The sequence below is a fragment of the Littorina saxatilis genome, linkage group LG6 (genome assembly GCF_037325665.1).
Source record: "Littorina saxatilis isolate snail1 linkage group LG6, US_GU_Lsax_2.0, whole genome shotgun sequence".
Classification (NCBI taxonomy): domain Eukaryota; kingdom Metazoa; phylum Mollusca; class Gastropoda; order Littorinimorpha; family Littorinidae; genus Littorina; species Littorina saxatilis.
In genome coordinates this window covers 8,642,818-8,661,340 of record NC_090250.1, presented here as the reverse complement: position 1 = coordinate 8,661,340, position 18,523 = coordinate 8,642,818, and the positions used below count along the sequence as shown (strand labels likewise).

Here is an 18,523-nt window from a genome sequence, read left to right as displayed (position 1 = left end):
GTCCCAGTCTTGGTTACACCGTGTGAAAGGTACACTTCTTCACGTGTAAACAGTCGAGCTGACCGTCCCAGTCTTGGTTACACCGTGTGAAAGGTACACTTCTTCACGTGTAAACAGTCGAGCTGACCGTCCCAGTCTTGGTTACACCGTGTGAAAGGTACACTTCTTCACGTGTAAACAGTCGAGCTGACCGTCCCAGTCTTGGTTACACCGTGTGAAAGGTACACTTCTTCACGTGTAAACAGTCGAGCTGACCGTCCCAGTCTTGGTTACACCGTGTGAAAGGTACACTTCTTCACGTGTAAACAGTCGAGCTGACCGTCCCAGTCTTGGCCAGGCGTTTACATGGGAAAGACCATTCACCCACATGGACACATTCCATCAGTCAACAGCCTGACTGACTGACTATTAGGGTTTAACGTCCTCTTAGACCAACTGGTCTCTATTGGGACAGGTATTGGTATAACGCTGAAGATATGGTGTGATACTTTGATTCGAACAAGCCCGCTGTGGCTGTCTTCTTCGACACACCAGCATTGGGTTTGTCTCGTCAGTCAAAGTATCGAAATACGATCATGATAATCAGAGACGAGAGATGATGCATGCGTGTCTTCGTGTTTTCCAAGCCCGGAGACTTTCGCTGTGAACGTGGGATCTTTTTCGTGCGCATGTGTGCACACGGGGGTGTTCGGACACCCGGCGAAGAGAGTCTGCACAAAGTTGACTCCGAGAAATAAATCTCTCGCCGAACGTGGGGATCGAACCCACGCTGATAGCGACCAACTGGCTACAAAGCCAGCGCGCTACCGACTGAGCTACGTCCCCGCCCTGCAACAGCCTGGGTGCTGGCTGCGCACAGTGACTTGTACAAAATCAGTCCATTAAAAACATCCAACTCACCACAGCAAGCAGCTTCCCATGTGGTCTAGTGGTTAGGATTCCTGGCTTTCACCCAGGCGGCCCGGGTTCGATTCCCGGCATGGGAACTATTTTTTTCTTATAAAGGCGTCGTATAGGTTTCACACTTTTTGTTTGTTTGTGTTGCTTTTTAGTGTGTGTCTACGTAGAGGGTAGGTCTTGTCGCATGGAAAAATCTGGCTAGTTCTGAGATTATGAGCCGGATTGTTTTCATGGGAAGAGGTCCAACCTTTTGATAAACTTCCCGGTGTAGGATCCGGTCCGGTCCCCCCTCCGAAGTAGTCCCCCGGGGGACCAATTCGTGGCAAAAACTGCTCTATAATGGTCCCCCCTTAGACATCCAGCCTCGTTTTTCTTGTTACAATGTTAGTAATGTTACCAGCAATTTCAGAGAAAAGAAAGGAAAGAATCAGAGACTGGTTTCATTTCTTCTTATCAGTATTTATTTATTATTCATTTTATTTTATGTGATTTTTCTTTTGAACGGCATTATAAATCAGATCTATTTTATTTTCTGCAAAATATAGTCAAACAAAGAGATTGCTGTCTGTGCACTACATAATACCAGACGAAGATATAGATTGAAAATGGCTTGAATGCCTAAGAAAAACGAGGCTGGATGTCTAAGGGGGGACCATTATAGAGCAGTTTTTGCCACGAATTGGTCCCCCGGGGGACTACTTCAGAGGGGGGACCGGACCGGATCCTACACCGGCATACAATGGATATCACCCTCCCCCCCCCCCCCCCTCCCCCCCCCCCCCCCTCCCCCATCTCTCTCTACTTTCTTGCTGACTGGTACAAACACTGACTTTACCATTATTCTCTGCCCGTTATGTTTGCATTGCTGACTTCTTTGGCGCCAATATCATGTAAGTTAATGGTGGCACAAAGTCTTAAATTTCTTCTTCACTGACCGTGGTCTCTTGGTTGGCAAATGTTTGTAAAGTGTGTCTTTGTTCTTTGAAGAAATTAATGTGAGAGCTGTTATGGCTTGGCATTAAATACATTTTTATACAGGTTCCAGGTTGGTTCCAGTGTCAAAGACAGAAATGAAAAGAGCGTATAAAAGGTCACATTCATGGGTCAAGGCCGATAACTTTAGCTTTACTGATGACAGACAATTTGATCTTGGTAAGGGGTGTGACTGTTCGGGTCAAGTTGGAAATGATGATATGCACACACAGCCGCAAGCACGCACGCACACATGGATGCAAGGTTGCTGGCACGCATACGCATACGCACACATGCACGCACGAACGCAAGCATGCCTGCAAGCGCACACACACGTGCACACTCACAAACACATTCACAAACACACGCGCGCGCGCACACACACACACATACACACACATACGCACGCACACATACACACACACACACGCACACATACACACACCCCAACATCAAAGGAACGCACATAATTCATGCACACACACACACACACACACACACACACACACACACACACACACACACACACACACACACGCACACACACAAACACACCCCAATATAGAATCAGTTACAGACAACCCTCATGTCCATAACCAAGAATCAAACTTCAATAGTACCCACATCAGTATCTGCCAATTTGATTACTTATACAACATCTGACTATGCATGGTCATCGTATCCTACAAACTGACCTGCGTGTCACCCACAGTACCTCTTAATTAAAAGAGTAAAGTTACCAACTAATGCCGCGTAATGAAAGCGGCGCACAAGTTTCTGGTAATTGCCTGAGCAGAGAAATCTCTTAGAGCTCTGTTTGAGTTATGGTATCACATTTTCTTCAAGTTCGTGTCTTGTGTCTTCTGATGTCTCTCTCTTGACCCATGTACGGTCAACAAACACAAGCAAACCCGGGGGGATATTAAGTCTGCCTTTCATTTTATAGAAGAAGATTGTTGTCAGAGATCCGTGATTTTTAGGGCAGGGGGAGGGGGATGGGGAGGGGGGGAATGTTGGTGGTGTGTTATAAATTAATAAAAAGTGTGGTTAAAAGTTGACCAGTTTTGTACTAAACTATCAAAGTGAATACACGAATTCCGGAAATGACGTGTGGGTTGTGAAAGAGTGAATACCCTTGCTTTTAGTGAGGCAAACAATCCACAGGCGCATGCAGGCACGAGCGAGGGGTGTGTCTCAAACACGTGGACAAGGAGCGAGGGGTGTGTCTCAAACACGTGGACAAGGAGCACGTGTGGGTTGGCCGTCTGACAAAAAGCAGGAGTATTGACTCTTTCACATTTCATACTGACAAGCCCGACAGAGTTATTTCCGAACGTCGTCTTTTGCTGCTGGAAAGGCAACATCGTTTACATGCTGCTGGAAAGGCAACATCGTTTACATGCTGCTGGAAAGGCAACATCGTTTACATGCTGCTGGAAAGGCAACATCGTTTACATGCTGCTGGAAAGGCAACATCGTTTACATGCTGCTGGAAAGGCAACATCGTTTACAAGCTGCTGTATCAGAGGTGGATGTTTCTTTGTGTTTGTTTCGTTCATGGGCTGAAACTCCCACGGCCTGTACGTGTATGGCCGTTTTTACCCCGCCATTCAGGCAGCCATACGCCGCTTTCGGGGGAAGCATGCTGGGTATTTTCGTGTTTCTATAACCCACCGAACTCGGACATGGATTACAGGATCTTGTCCGTGCGCACTTGGTCTTGTGCTGGCGCGTACACACAAAAGGGGATAAGGCACCAGTAGCGGGTTTGCACATAAGTTGACCTGGGAGGTCGGAAAAATCTCCACCCTTCACCCACCAGGCGGCCGTGGTCGGGATTTGAACTCACGACCTTCCGATTAGGAGGCCAATATCTTATCCACTAGGCCACCGTGCCCGTCAAAGGTGGATGACGTCTTCATGGTGTGTGTTTTTCAGTGTAAAGTTGTGCACAGTATGCGACTTTTCTTTGAAGTAAGCGAGTGGATTAATTAGTTCTTCGCTTGTGACAACAGTATTATTTTCAGGGGGGGGGGGGGGGTGATAGCAGACTGATAACACTTTCTAAAATCTACCCCAGAGAAAGAAGCATCTTAAGGATGACTTTCACATCAAGAGAAATAACTATATGCTCCGTGGTATCCGTTCCTTATCGTCAATTTGTACAGTACATAATTATAGTTAATAAATAACTTTTTTGTTTATAGCTCCCAGTCCAATAAACAGTTCCAAGCGAAATTTGCAAATACGACGACGATGCATAAAATAAGAAAAGGTCATTGGTACTGCAAAATCCCAAGTAATCCTTTGTTTTGTTTTGTGTGTGTTGTTTTTGCAGATGTAGCAGCACACATCATATTGTCCAGACACGGCCATTTACCCCCCCCCCCTCCTCCCCCCCCAACGCCCACCAAATGTGATACGTGGAATTATAACAATTTTCGTCGTTCAACCAAAAAAGTTTGTTCAACGTGACCTGTGGCCCCAGAACGGTGCATGGCATTTCCAGAATAAAGCGATACTGGATTTGACACTTTGAAGGGTCATTGTTTGAAGTCAGACACTGGGAATTTTTTTTATCTGCTGCTTTTGTTGGAACTGGGACCCCACCCTGTACAAAATCCCATCATGCATCACACACATTGGTTTTCTTCATTCATGCAAGCACGAACGAACTTTTAGAGAGAGAGGGGGATGAGAGAGAGATAGAGAGAGAGAGAGAGAGAGAGAGAGAGAGAGAGAGAGAGAGAGAGAGAGAGAGAGAGAGAGGGAGAGAGAGAGAGAGAGAGAGAGAGAGGGAGAGAGAGAGAGAGAGAGAGAGAGAGGGGGAGAGAGAGAGAGAGAGAGAGAGAGAGAGAGGAGGGAGAGAGAGAGAGAGAGAGAGAGGGAGAGAGAGAGAGAGAGAGAGAGAGAGAGAGAGAGAGAGAGAGAGAGAGGGAGAGAGAGAGAGAGAGAGAGAGAGAGAGGGGGAGAGAGAGAGAGAGAGAGAGAGAGAGAGAGAGAGAGGGAGAGAGAGAGAGAGAGAGAGAGGGAGAGAGAGAGAGAGAGAGAGAGAGAGAGGGAGAGAGAGAGAGAGAGAGAGAGAGAGAGAGAGAGAGGGGGGGGTGTAGACAGAAACAGAGACAGAGTTGGAGAGACAGAACTCAAAACTCTATTACGAAAGGATAAACGGATAACTTGTGTGTTCTGTGGTATCCGTTCCGTAGAATTCAATTTAAACAGTGATAATGAATATATCTTTTCTATAGCTCCAGTCCCATAAATAGTTGTAATAGACTAGACTGAGCTTACAACACACAGAAAAATACATTGTTCAGCAATTTCATTTCGTTGGTCCGCAAACAACAATCTCCTACCCTACCCCTGCCTCAACAAACACAAGGAAACATTTGGTGATTGGCAGCAAGGTACATACAGCCAACATAAGACGGAGATTTGTTCGCTAGCAATTTTATTTGCGTTAGTGTTCCAAGAACGAACGCCCATTTGAAAAGGAAGTAAGTTAAAGAATATCAATCAATGCTAGTAAGGCCTAGAAATAAATAAATATAATGTTTCTGATTCCCTGACAGACCTTTTATTTGCTCCCGACCATACAACATTTTTTGACCCTCAAATAAAAATAAAATAAAAAAGAAGACTGTATTTTATAGACTTTACGATGAAAGATACTCTTCTACATTATCCAGGGGACACCGTTCGCATTGGTTATATGTGACCCTCCACCACGAAATGAGTCGCATGTCACTTCGCGCGGTTCCGGGGAGTGTCTGGTAACAGTGTGAGGGTCACCTTAGTCACAGGCTTATAACTCAAACAGTTTTCGCTCTTTTCTAAAACGGTTTTCACCACTGGATAGAGCATAAAACACTCTTTAGAAAAATGTAAAAATATGAAAATCATGCAAAGGTGACTTGCGACTCATTCCGTGGTGGAGGGTCACAATTTGTAAGCCTTGTCATTGGAAATAATCAATAATTTTTGGGGGGCCTGAAGGCATTCTTCTACGCAGACACATACCACAATTAACATTCTCGCTGCTTTATGTGCAGATTGGTATTTTGTTGCTGATTTATAAAACGTAACTGACACTTATGTAAATCTGTTAAATCAATTAGGTAAAGACTTATACTCTATGTACAGAGCAGTTTTGTTGTTGTTGTTGTTGTTGTTGTTGTTGTTGTTGTTGTTGTTGTTGTTGCTAATGTTGTGGGTGTCTTTGTGGGTGTTGTTGTTATTGTTGTTGTGTGGGTGTTGTTGTGTTGTTGTTGTTGTTGTTGTTGTTGTTGTTGCTGCTGCTGTTGCTGTTGTTGTTCTTGTGGTTGTCTGCGTGGAGATATGCTCTGATCTCATGTAAAATCCTGAACATATAACAATACGCAAATTATACATGTTGTACCCGATCATGGACGGGGCGGATGAAAGCTTTGAGTACTACACGTCATTTTCCAGAATGTCTCAAAGTTCACAGTCGTACAATATCACGACTGATGTAAATAACTGGGCAGGATTTGGCCCTACAGCCAAAAATCCAATTCCCGGGAGTGCGCGTGTCTCCATTTGTTACTTTTATGAGAACCAGATAACCATTCGGTTATAGCCTTACATCCTCGGCCTATTTCCCTGGTCAATTTACTTAGGGAGTTATTGATGAGTTTGCGAGATACACGTAGAAAGGGTTCGAACCGTGAAGAAAGCAGCGGGAATATAAAAAGGATATTGTGGTACATTTGAGAATACATATTCTGACAGTACAGGGTGTCCCAGAATACTTGCAACCCAAATGCATACAAATAGTTTATTACACAGGCCAGCAACTCAAAAAAAATATTACATTTCCTGGAAGCTGAGATGATAACAATTAGAAAACTGAAGATTTGAGGTCTCTTACTTGCAGGATACATTGTTCAGAGCACATGTTCCAAATGGCCGCCGTTTCGCTGCAGACACACTTGAAGCCGACGAGCAAAGTTGTCACACACTCTTCCTTCCTGATGGCACGAATGTTCTGGGTGATGGCCACTTTCAGTTCAGCAATGGATGTTGTTGACTGATCCTGTGGCTTTAAATGTGTGAACCCAACGATAAATTTGGCTTTTCTGGGGATAATTGTTGAAGTGGAACTTCCTGCGATACTTGGCTTGCACCGTTTTGAAAGATTTTTGTCTCCAAATAAGAGTAGTGACGCAAAATACTTTTTGCTCTTTTGTCCAAGGCATTTTAAATTTGTCTGATTGCTAATTATTCGTTGTTATGGTCTCCTCTTTGCAAATCTGAAAAATAAGAAAAATAACATTAAATATCGGCAGAGTTATTAGCACTAACATGGGTTGCAAGTATTCTGGGACACCCTGTATATTGATATACCAGTTATTTAATTCTTTAGCTGTGCTAATATGGACAAGAAATGTACAACAAAGCTTAAGTCATTTTTCCTGAGCGGGTAATACCCCATCAAGAAAGTAAGCTAATTGATAATTATTGTCCTCCCTCCTTCCCTCTCTTTCTCTTTTACTTCCTTTCTCTCATTTAACCTTTTTTGTGTGTGGTTTGAATTAAAGTCGCTTGTTCATTTCAATGCTTGTTATTGTATACCAGGAGATGTGTTTCGCATAACTTAGTTCAATAATACGTGTTTCAGAGTCATTTCGTTTATATATAGAGCGCTCGCAGTTTTTATTCATCTAAATAACACATAACAATAACAATTTGTGTTCTTCTGTTCGGTTATATAATTGCTAGTGGAATAATACCTGCGTTCTTGGTTTAAACAGTTTTTAATCAGGTAAATTACAAATAACAAATAACAATTTGTGTTCTTGGTTTAAACAGTTTTTAATCAGGTAAATTACAAATAACAAATAACAATTTGTGTTCTTGGTTTAAACAGTTTTTAATCAGGTAAATTACAAATAACAAATAACAATTTGCGTTCTTGGTTTAAACAGTTTTTAGTCAGGTAAATTACAAATAACAAATAACAATTTGCGTTCATGGTTTAAACAGGTTTTAATCAGGTAAATTACAAATAACAAATAACAATTTGCGTTCTTGGTTTAAACATTTTTAATCAGGTAAATTACAAATAACAAATAACAATTTGTGTTCTTGGTTTAAACAGTTTTTAATCAGGTAAATTACAAATAACAAATAACAATTTGTGTTCGTCTGTTTGGTTAAACTGTTTGTGCTGTGTCGCAAAACAAACAAAAACTTACCGCATACCTAACTCTATGCTGGATACCTAACTCTATGCTGGATACCTAACTCTGCACATCACTCATCACCACTACCGCTGTGCACTTAAAACAACATGGGCGGGGCAACACCGGCACACAAATAATTAGAGCACATTCTCGCTCACCGTCTGTCGTCGCCGCCACAAAAATATGTCACATCAGTGCTCATCCCCCTATTAAACTTGTAAACTTTGACCTTTCGCTGGGAGGAACAATAAATATTGACTTTTGCTGGCAATTTTCAACTGACACTGTGGAGAGAGGAGGGATTTTTGGTGTGACAAATTGTCTCCCTTGGAAGCGGATGAGAAATCGCTGAGATTACCTCCCTTGAAACGGACTAAGTGGTACACAAAAGTGTACTAACAGCAACATGGTTTCTAAACTTGTGACAGCTTTGAATACAGGCACTAGAAAATAAATGTGTTTTTGTTGTGTGCAAACAAACAACCAAACAGCACAACCAAACAAAAACGGTTTTACGCATCAATTTTTTTAAAATTTTTTTTTTACCACGGAAGTGATATTTGTACACAGCGGTCTTTTAAGTACACAGACAAACACCAATTAGACAAAACTTATCTTGACAAAATGTTCAGCTGCTTCCAGGGAAGACACAAGCGAATGAGGCAATGATTGATGACGAAATCAATGACGTAGAAAATGAAGCACGTGGAAAGACCGCTGGGTCGATATATCTGTGAACGTAATGTTTTGTTTTGTCAAGAATTAAAAGTTCCAACAACATACCATATGTTTAAATAGTATGGTTTTATTCATAGTTGATATGTAAAGCGCGGAGAGCATAGTTTACTTTGGTTCGCGCTATATACGCTGTCATTACATTTAGTCAAGTTTTGACTAAATGTTTTAACATAGAGGGGGGAATCGACACGAGGGTCGTGGTGTATGTGCGTGTGTCTGTGTGTGTGTGTGTGTGTGTGTGTGTGTGTGTGTGTGTAGAGCGATTCAGACTAAACTACTGGACCGATCTTTATGAAATTTGACATGAGAGTTCCTGGGTATGAAATCCCCGAACGTTTTTTTCATTTTTTTGATAAATGTCTTTGATGACGTCATATCCGGCTTTTCGTGAAAGTTGAGGCGGCACTGTCACGCCCTCATTTTTCAACAAAATTGGTTGAAATTTTGGTCAAGTAATCTTCGACGAAGCCCGGACTTCGGTATTGCATTTCAGCTTGGTGGCTTAAAAATTAATTAATGACTTTGGTCATTAAAAATCTGAAAATTGTAAAAAAAAATAAAAATGTATAAAACGATCCAAATTTACGTTTATCTTATTCTCCATCATTTGCTGATTCCAAAAACATATAAATATGTTATATTCGGATTAAAAACAAGCTCTGAAAATTAAATATATAAAACTTATTATCAAATTTTTTTTTTCGAAATCAATTTAAAAACACTTCCATCTTATTCCTTGTCGGTTCCTGATTCCAAAAACATATAGATATGATATGTTTGGATTAAAAACACGCTCAGAAAGTTAAAACGAAGAGAGGTACAGAAAAGCGTGCTATCCTTCTCAGCGCAACGAATACCCCGCTCTTCTTGTCAATTCCACGGGCACTGCCTTTGCCACGGGCGGTGGAGTGACGATGCTACGAGTATACGGTCTTGCTGCGTTGCGTTGCGTTCAGTTTCATTCTGTGAGTTCGACAGCTACTTGACTAAATGTTGTATTTTCGCCTTACGCGGCTTGTTATTATATTATCATTATACCTTTAAAAAATTTTTTTTTTAAGGCTGCTTGCATTAAAAAAACAAAATACAAGTCGCGTAAGGCGAAATTACTACATTTAGTCAAGCTGTGGAACTTACAGAATGAAACTGAACGTACTGCATTTTTTCACAATGACCGTAGTCCGCCGCTAGTGCAAAAGGCAGTGAAACTGACGAGCCTGTTTAGCGCGGTAGTGGTTTCGCTGTGCTGCATAGCACGGTTTACTGCACCTCTCTTCGTTTGAACTTTCTGAGCGTGTTTTTAATCCAAACATATCATATCTATATGCTTTTGGAATCAGGGACCGACAAGGAATACGATGGAATTGTTTTTAAATCGATTTCGGAAATTTAATTTTGATCATAATTGTTATATTTTTAATTTTCAGAGCTTGTTTTTAATCCGAATATAACATATTTATATGTTTTTGGAATCAGAAAATGATAAAGAATAAGATGAACGTAGCTTTGGATCGTTTTATAAAAATATTATTTTAATTACAATTTTCAGATTTTTAATGACCAAATTTTTAAACCTCCAAGCTGAAATGCAATACCAAAGTCCGGCCTTCGTCGAAGATTGCTTTGCTAAAATTTCAATCAATTTGATTAAAAAATGAGGGTGTGACAGTGCCGCCTCAACTTTTACAAAAAGCCGGATATGACGTCATTAAAGACATTTATCGAAAAAATGAAAAAAACTTCTGGGGATATCAAACTCAGGAACTCTCATGTTAAATTTCATAAAGATCGGTCCAGTAGTTTACTCTGAAACGCTCTAGACACACACACGCACAGACAGACAGACAGACAGACACACACACACACACACATACACCACGACCCTCGTCTCGATTCCCCCTCTATGTTAAAACCTTTAGTCAAAACTTGACTAAATGTAAAAAGAAGAAGAAGTAAAATCAGCAAAATGCGTTTTCAGCAACCTGCACGCGATAAACCCGCCTGTGTCACGCGACATACGTACATGCCAAGCAAAAGCACATTCTCTATCCGAACATTGTGCGTTAATTGCCCCGCTTCACCGAAAACGAAGGTGCAAGATTAAATCAGCAAAGCACGACAAGTGCAAAACCCCATATGCGCGCAATATTGTTCGCACCATTGTTTGCAAATTACGTAGGAGTGAACCAATGGCAGAATAATATACGTTATTTGCGTTTTTGACCAAAATATGACATTGACTGTCGAGATCTGTGTAAAATTTTATATTTTGGTCAAAAACGCAAATAACATTTGATGCATCGACCGAATTCCTTTCAGGTACTGACTTTGTTGTTGTTTTGACGATTGAACGAGCACACACACATGCAATCAAACACATGACGTGTGATTTGTAGTTCCTTTGAAGTTTTGGTCAACCTGAAACGCCCAAATATGGAGTTTCGTAGGCCTCTGACGTCACACGACTCAAAGAAGGGAAATCCAGTAATGGATACATTGTATTGTGTATGTGATCTTCTCTGGCTTTTCCATTCCCGTTTCCCTTTGGATTCTATGTAAGGAGGTTAATAGTTGCGTTCTTCTTCTGCGTTCGTGGGCTGAAACTCCCACGTACACTCGTGTTTTTTGCACGAATGGAATTTTACGTGTATGACCGTTTTTTACCCCGCCATTTAGGCAGCCATACGCCGTTTTCGGAGGAAGCATGCTGGGTATTTTCGTGTTTCTATAACCCACCGAACTCTGACATGGATTACAGGATCTTTTTCGTGCGCACTTGGTCTTGTGCTTGCGTGTACACACGGGGGGTGTTCGGACACCGAGGAGAGTCTGCACACAAAGTTGACTCTGAGAAATAAATCTCTCGCCGAACGTGGGGACGAACTCACGCTGACAGCGGCCAACTGGATACAAATCCAGCGCGCTACCGACTGAGCTACATCCCCGCCCAATAGTTGCGTTAATTTCCTATGTTTATTACTGCTGTAGACTAATTGGACGACGAGACCGGCACGGTTGGCCTAGTGGTAAGGCGTCCGCCCCGTGATCGGAAGGTCGTGGGTTTGAACCCCGGCCGGTGTAACACGAAATTTTTACTCCACGAAAAATTTACTCCGGAGTAAATATTTCGTACGAAATTCTTACTCCGAGTACACTTTTCGTACGAGAAAAGAACTCCCCAACGCACGAAAAAATTACTCCCTCCACGAAATTTTTACTCCCCATTTTTATATTTAGTCAAGTTTTATATGTCAAAGCAGCACCTCCCTGATATGGCCCTTCGTGGTCGGCTGGGCGTTAAGCAAACAAACAAACAAACAAACTGGACGAGAAGGAAAAATACAGTATGTAGGAAATTTGTTTTGGCTGCATAACAAACAGGGGCGGATCAGTTCATTTTATGGGGGGGGGGGGGGGGGGGAGGTCCAAAAGTATATTGTGAAGATATGGGTGTGAAGGCGCGGAGCTAGGGGGGCCCCCCCGGAAAATGTTGAAAAAAAGGATGCAAAATGGTGCAATCTGGTGCATTCTGAGGATGATCATTACAAGTTTCAGGCAGGAGATTTTGTCACTGATTAAACCCCAAAGAATGAAACTCAACCCCAAAAAACACAAAAATATTTTTTTTTGTGGCTGGGGGGGGGGGGGGGGGGGGGGGGGTCCGGAAACCCCAGAAACCCCCCTCCCTCGTCCGCCCCTGACAAATGTAAAGATACAAGAGAAAAAGGAAGAAGTAGCTAGAGCTAGATGTCAAAAGAAAAGAGGAAAGGAAGAAGAGGAAAAATTGTCCAGAAATTGTCTCGCTAAGGCCAAACAAAAATAGATGATGGTTTAGGGCAACATGACCACAACAAAAATAGGGTCGGTAGGTCGGCTTCTTATTTTTTTATTTTTTTATTTTTAGTCTCGGTAAGGTTCGCAAAATTTGCAAGAGTTTTTTTTTGTTTTTTTTGTTATTGTTTTTTTAAAAAAGAAAAAAAAAGTGTCAGGCTCGGCGGGAAAAAATAGGGTCGGTCGGGTTACTCTAAACCAACATATATTTTTGTTTGGCCTAATGGGTCAGATACGTTTCTCAACGCGCAGAAGAGTGGACCAGCGCGACCGGAATCGTTTTTAGAAAAGAGATTGCGAACGCGCAGAAGGGTGGACCAGCGCGGCCTTAATCGTTTTTAGAAAAGAGATTCTCAACGCGCAGAAGAGTGGACCAGCGCGGCCGGAATTGTTTTAAGAAAAGAGATTCTCAACGCGCAGAAGAGTGGACCAGCGCGGCCGGAATTGTTTTTAGAAAAGAGATTCTCAACGCGCAGAAGCGTGGACAAGCGCGGCCGGAATCGTTTTTAGAAAAGAAATTCACAACGCGCAAAGAAGTGGATCAGCGCGGCCGGAATCGTTTTTAGAAAAGAGATTCACAACGCGCAAAAGAGTGAACCAGCGCGGCCGGAATTGTTTTTAGAAAAGATATTGCGAACGCGCAGAAGGGTGGACCAGCGCGGCCTGAATCGTTTCTAAAAAAGATATTCTCAACGCGCAGAAGAGTGGACCAGCGCGGCCGGAATCGATTTTAGAAAAGAGTTTGTGAACGCGCAGAAGGGCGGACCAGCGCGGCCGGAATCCGTTTTTTAAAAGAGATTCTCAACGCGCAGAAGAGTGGACAAGCGCGGCCGGAATCGTTTTTAGAAAAGAGATTCACAACGCGTAAAGGAGTGGACCAGCGCGGCTTGAATCGTTTTTAGAAAAGATATTCTCAACGCGCAAAAGAGTGGACCAGCGCGGCCGGAATGTTTTTAGAAAAGATATTGCGAACGCGCAGAAGGGTGGACCAGCGCGGCTGGAATCGTTTTTTTTAAGAGATTCTCAACGCGCAGAAGAGTGGACCAGTTCGTCCGGAATCGTTTTTAGAAAGGAGATTGCGAACGCGCTGAAGGGTGGACCAGCGCGGCCTGAATCGTTTTTAAAAAAGAGATTGCGAACGCGCAAAAGAGTGGACAAGCGCGGCCTGAATCGTTTTTAAAAAAGAGATTGCAAACGCGCTAGAGAGTGGACCAGCGCGGCTTGAATCGTTTTTAGAAAAGATATTCTCAACGCGCAGAAGGGTGGACCCGCGCGTCCGGAATCGTTTTTAGAAAAGAGATTCTCAACGCGCAGAAGGGTGGATCAGTGCGGCCGGAATCCGTTTTCAGAAAAGAGATTGGGAACGTGCAGAAGGGTGTACCAGCGCGGCCGGAATCGTTTTTAAAAAAGAGATTCTCAACGCGCAGAAGAGTGGACCAGCGCGGCCGGAATCGTTTTTAGAAAAGTGATTGCGAAAGCGCAGAAGGGTGGACCAGCGCGGCCGGAATCGTTTTTTTTAAAGAGATTGCGAACGCGCAGAATAGTGGATCAGCGCGGCCGGAATCCGTTTTTAGAAAAGAGATTGGGAACGTGCAGAAGGGTGTACCAGCGCGGCCGGAATCGTTTTTAAAAAAGAGATTCTCAACGCGCAGAAGAGTGGATCAGCGCGGCCGGAATAGTTTTTAGAAAAGTGATTACGAAAGCGCAGAAGGGTGTACCAGCGCGGCCGGAATCGGTTTTTAAAAAAGAGATTTTCAACGCGCAGAAGAGTGGATCAGCGCGGCCGGAATAGTTTTTAGAAAAGTGATTGCGAAAGCGCAGAAGGGTGGATCAGTGCGGCCGGAATCCGTTTTCAGAAAAGAGATTGCGAACACGCAGGAGAGTGGACCAGCGCGGCCTGAATCGTTTTTAAAAAAGAGATTGTGAACGCGCAGAAGAGTGGACCAGCGCGGCCTGAATCGTTTTTAAAAAAGAGATTGCGAACGCGCCGGAGTGGACCAGCGCGGCCGGAATCGTTTTTAGAAAAGTGATTGCGAACGCGCAGAAGAGTGAACCAGCGCGGCCGGAATCGTTTTTTTAAAAGAGATTCTCAACGCGCAGAAGAGTGGACTGGTTGGTCTGGAATCGTTTTTAGAAAGGAGATTGCAAACGCGCTGATGGGTGGACCAGCGCGGCTTGAACCGTTTTTTAAAAAAGATATTCTCAACGCGCAAAAGAGTGGACCAGCGCGGCCGGAATCGTTTTTAGAAAAGTGATTGCGAAAGCGCAGAAGGGTGGACCAGCGCGGCCGGAATCGTTTTTAAAAAAGAGATTCTTAACGCGCAGAAGAGTGGACCAGTGCGGCCGGAATCGTTTTTAGAAAGGAGATTGCGAACGCGCAGAAGGGTGGACCAACGCGGCCTGAATCGTTTTAAAAAAAGATATTCTCAACGCGCAGAAGAGTGGACCAGCGCGGCCGGAATCTTTTTTTTAAAAGAGATTCTCAACGTGCAAAAGGGTAGACCAGTGCGGCCTGAATCGTTTTTAAAAAAGAGATTCTCAACGCGCAGAAGGGTGGACCAGAACGGCCTGAATCGTTTTTAGAAAATTTATTGCTAACGCGCAGAAGGGTGGATCAGCGTGGCCGAAATCGTTTTTTTAAAAGAGATTCTCAACGCGCAAAAGGGTGGACCAGCGCGGCCGGAATCGTTTTCAAAAAAGAGATTCCTAACGCGCAGAAGGGGGGACCAGCGCGGCCTGAATCGTTTTTAGAAAATGTATTGCTAACGCGCAGAAGGGTGGATCAGCGTGGCCGGAATCTTTTTTTTAAAAGAGATTCTCAACGTGCAAAAGGGTAGACCAGTGCGGCCTGAATCGTTTTTAAAAAAGAGATTCTCAACGCGCAGAAGAGTGGACCAGCGCGGCCGGAATCGTTTTTAGAAAAGAGATTCTCAACGCGCAGAAGGGTGGACCAGCGCGGCCGGAATCGTTTTTAGAAAAGAGATTCTCAACGCACAAAGGAGTGGACCAGCGTGGCTGGAATCGTTTTTAGAAAAGTGATTCTCAACGCGCAGAAGGTTGGACCAGCGCGACCGGAATCGTTTTTAAAAAAGTGATTGCGAACGCGCAGAAGAGTGGACCAGCGCGGCCGGAATCGTTTTTCGAAAAGTGATTGCGAACGCGCTGAAGGGTGGACCAGCGCGGCCTGAATCGTTTTTAAAAAAGAGATTCTCAACGCGCAGAAGAGTGGACCATTTCCTCCGGAATCGTTTTTAGAAAGGAGATTGCGAACGCGCAGAAGGGTGGACCAGCGCCGCCGGAATAGTTTTTAAAAAAGAGATTGCGAACGCGCAGAAGAGTGGACCAGCGCGGCCTGAATCGTTTTTAAAAAAGAGATTCTCAACGCGCTGAAGAATGGACCAGCGCGGCCGGAATCGTTTTTTTAAGAGATTCTCAACGCGCAGAAGGGTGGACCAGCGCTGCCTGAATCGTTTTTAGAAAATTTGTTGCTAACGCGCAGAAGGGTGGATCAGCGCGGCCGGAATCGTTTTTTTAAAAGAGATTCTCAACACGCAAAAGGGTGGACCAGCGCGTCCTGAATTGTTTTTAAAAAAGAGATTCTTAAAGGCACAGTAAGCCTCCCGTAAACCATCACAGAGCTCCCCGAGCGTCTAAATACAGTACAAGCATACTTCCATTTGAACGCTCACCGAACGGGAACATCCTGGCTGCTTTCTGTCGAGCGTGAGACATTTTCCAAGAATTTATTTTCGTGGACTTGGCCCTGAAGAACAATGGCGCCTCGTTTTTGCGCTAGACCTAACTTTTAAAATCTAAATAATAAATTGACAGCTTGTTACACAAACATTCTTTAATCATAAAAGAATTCGTTTTTCATCAAGACAAGATCAGAACAATTCGAAGTTGTGAAAGTTTAACAAGTCGCGTAAGGCGAAAATACAATATTTAGTCAAGTAGCTGTCGAACTCACAGAATGAAACTGAACGCAATGCCATTTTTCAGCAAGACCGTATACTCGTAGCATCGTCAGTCCACCGCTCATGGCAAAGGCAGTGAAATTGACAAGAAGAGCGGGGTAGTAGTTGCGCTAAGAAGGATAGCACGCGTTTCTGTATCTCTCTTTGTTTTAACTTTCTGAGCGTGTTTTTAATCCAAACATATCATATCTATATGTTTTTGGAATCAGGAACCGACAAGAAATAAGATGAAAGTGTTTTTAAATTGATTTGGACAATTTAATTTTGATAATAATTTTTATATATTTAATTTTCAGAGCTTGTTTTTAATCTGAATATAACATATTTATATGTTTTTGGAATCAGCAAATGATGGAGAATAAGATAAACGTAAATTTGGATCGTTTTATAAATTTTTATTTTTTTTTACAATTTTCAGATTTTTAATGACCAAAGTCATTAATTAATTTTTAAGCCACCAAGCTGAAATGCAATACCGAAGTCCGGGCTTCGTCGAAGATTACTTGACCAAAATTTCAACCAATTTTGTTGAAAAATGAGGGCGTGACAGTGCCGCCTCAACTTTCACGAAAAGCCGGATATGACGTCATCAAAGACATTTATCAAAAAAATGAAAAATACGTTCGGGGATTTCATACCCAGGAACTCTCATGTCAAATTTCATAAAGATCGGTCCAGTAGTTTAGTCTGAATCGCTCTACACACACACACACACACACACACACACACACACACGCACAGACACACATACACCACGACCCTCGTTTCGATTCCCCCTCGATGTTAAAATATTTAGTCAAAACTTGACTAAATATAAAAAAAGAAAAGCCCGGAAGCAGGGTCACGCAAGGGTCGTAGCAGACGACGGTTTATCAGTGCAAATCGCCGTTCCTCTCAACAGTCAAAAGCCATCGCTAGAGTTCTTGTGAACCACAGCCGTTGTTTCGTGCATAAAAAACGTGCTATTATAGATAAGCTCACGTCGAGTCGCATTCAAATGACTAACTATGACGACTGCATTGTGAAAAGGGAAAACTGGATCACACGGGTTCACGATGGCTCAGGGGTAAGATAAACCACGCAAAAATAAATTCTTTGAAAATTGTTCTCTCTTTACGGAGGGCACCTAGGATGTTCTCAATTGGTGAGTGTTTAAATGAAAGGGTGTTTGTACTGTGTGTAAAAGCCTGACCGTATCTGTGATGGTTTACGGGAGGCTTACTCTGCCTTTAACGCGCAGAAGGGTGGACCAGCGCGGCCTGAATCGTTTTTTGAAAATTTATTGCTAACGCCAGAAGGGTGGATCAGCGTGGCTGACGTAGTGGTGCGTGTTTATCAATTATTGAACACAAAATATGATGAAAAATATTGCAAGCGCCCTCTGCGTCACTGCAATTGAATACACTATAAAAGTAAAAACAAGTCGCGTAAGGCGAAATTACTACATTTAGTCAAGCTGTGGAACTCACAGAATGAAACTGAACGCACTGCATTTTTTCACAATGACCGTAGTCCGCCGCGAGTGCAAAAGGCAGTGAAAGTGACGAGCCTGTTCAGCGCTGTAGCGGTTGCGCTGCGCTGCATAGCACGCTTTACTGTACCTCTCTTCGTTTTAACTTTCTGAGCGTGTTTTTAATCCAAACATATCATATCTATATGTTTTTGGAATCAGGAACCGACAAGGAATAAGATGAAATTGTTTTTAAAACGATTTCGGAAATTTAATTTTGATCATAATTTTTATATTTTTAATTTTCAGAGCTTGTTTTTAATCCGAATATAACATATCTATATGTTTTTGGAATCAGAACATGATAAAGAATAAAATAACAGTAATTTTGGATCGTTTTATAAAAAAATAATTTTAATTACAATTTTCAGATTTTTAATGACCAAAAT

General features: G+C 42.8%; 1 non-coding gene across 1 annotated transcript; it reads left to right on the top strand.

Moving 5' to 3' along the window:
* The first annotated feature begins 914 nt into the window (after positions 1-914).
* On the top strand, positions 915-986 carry Trnae-uuc (transfer RNA glutamic acid (anticodon UUC)). Its single transcript has one exon. It is a non-coding gene; the product is annotated as a tRNA-Glu (tRNA).
* Positions 987-18,523: the final 17,537 nt, after the last annotated feature.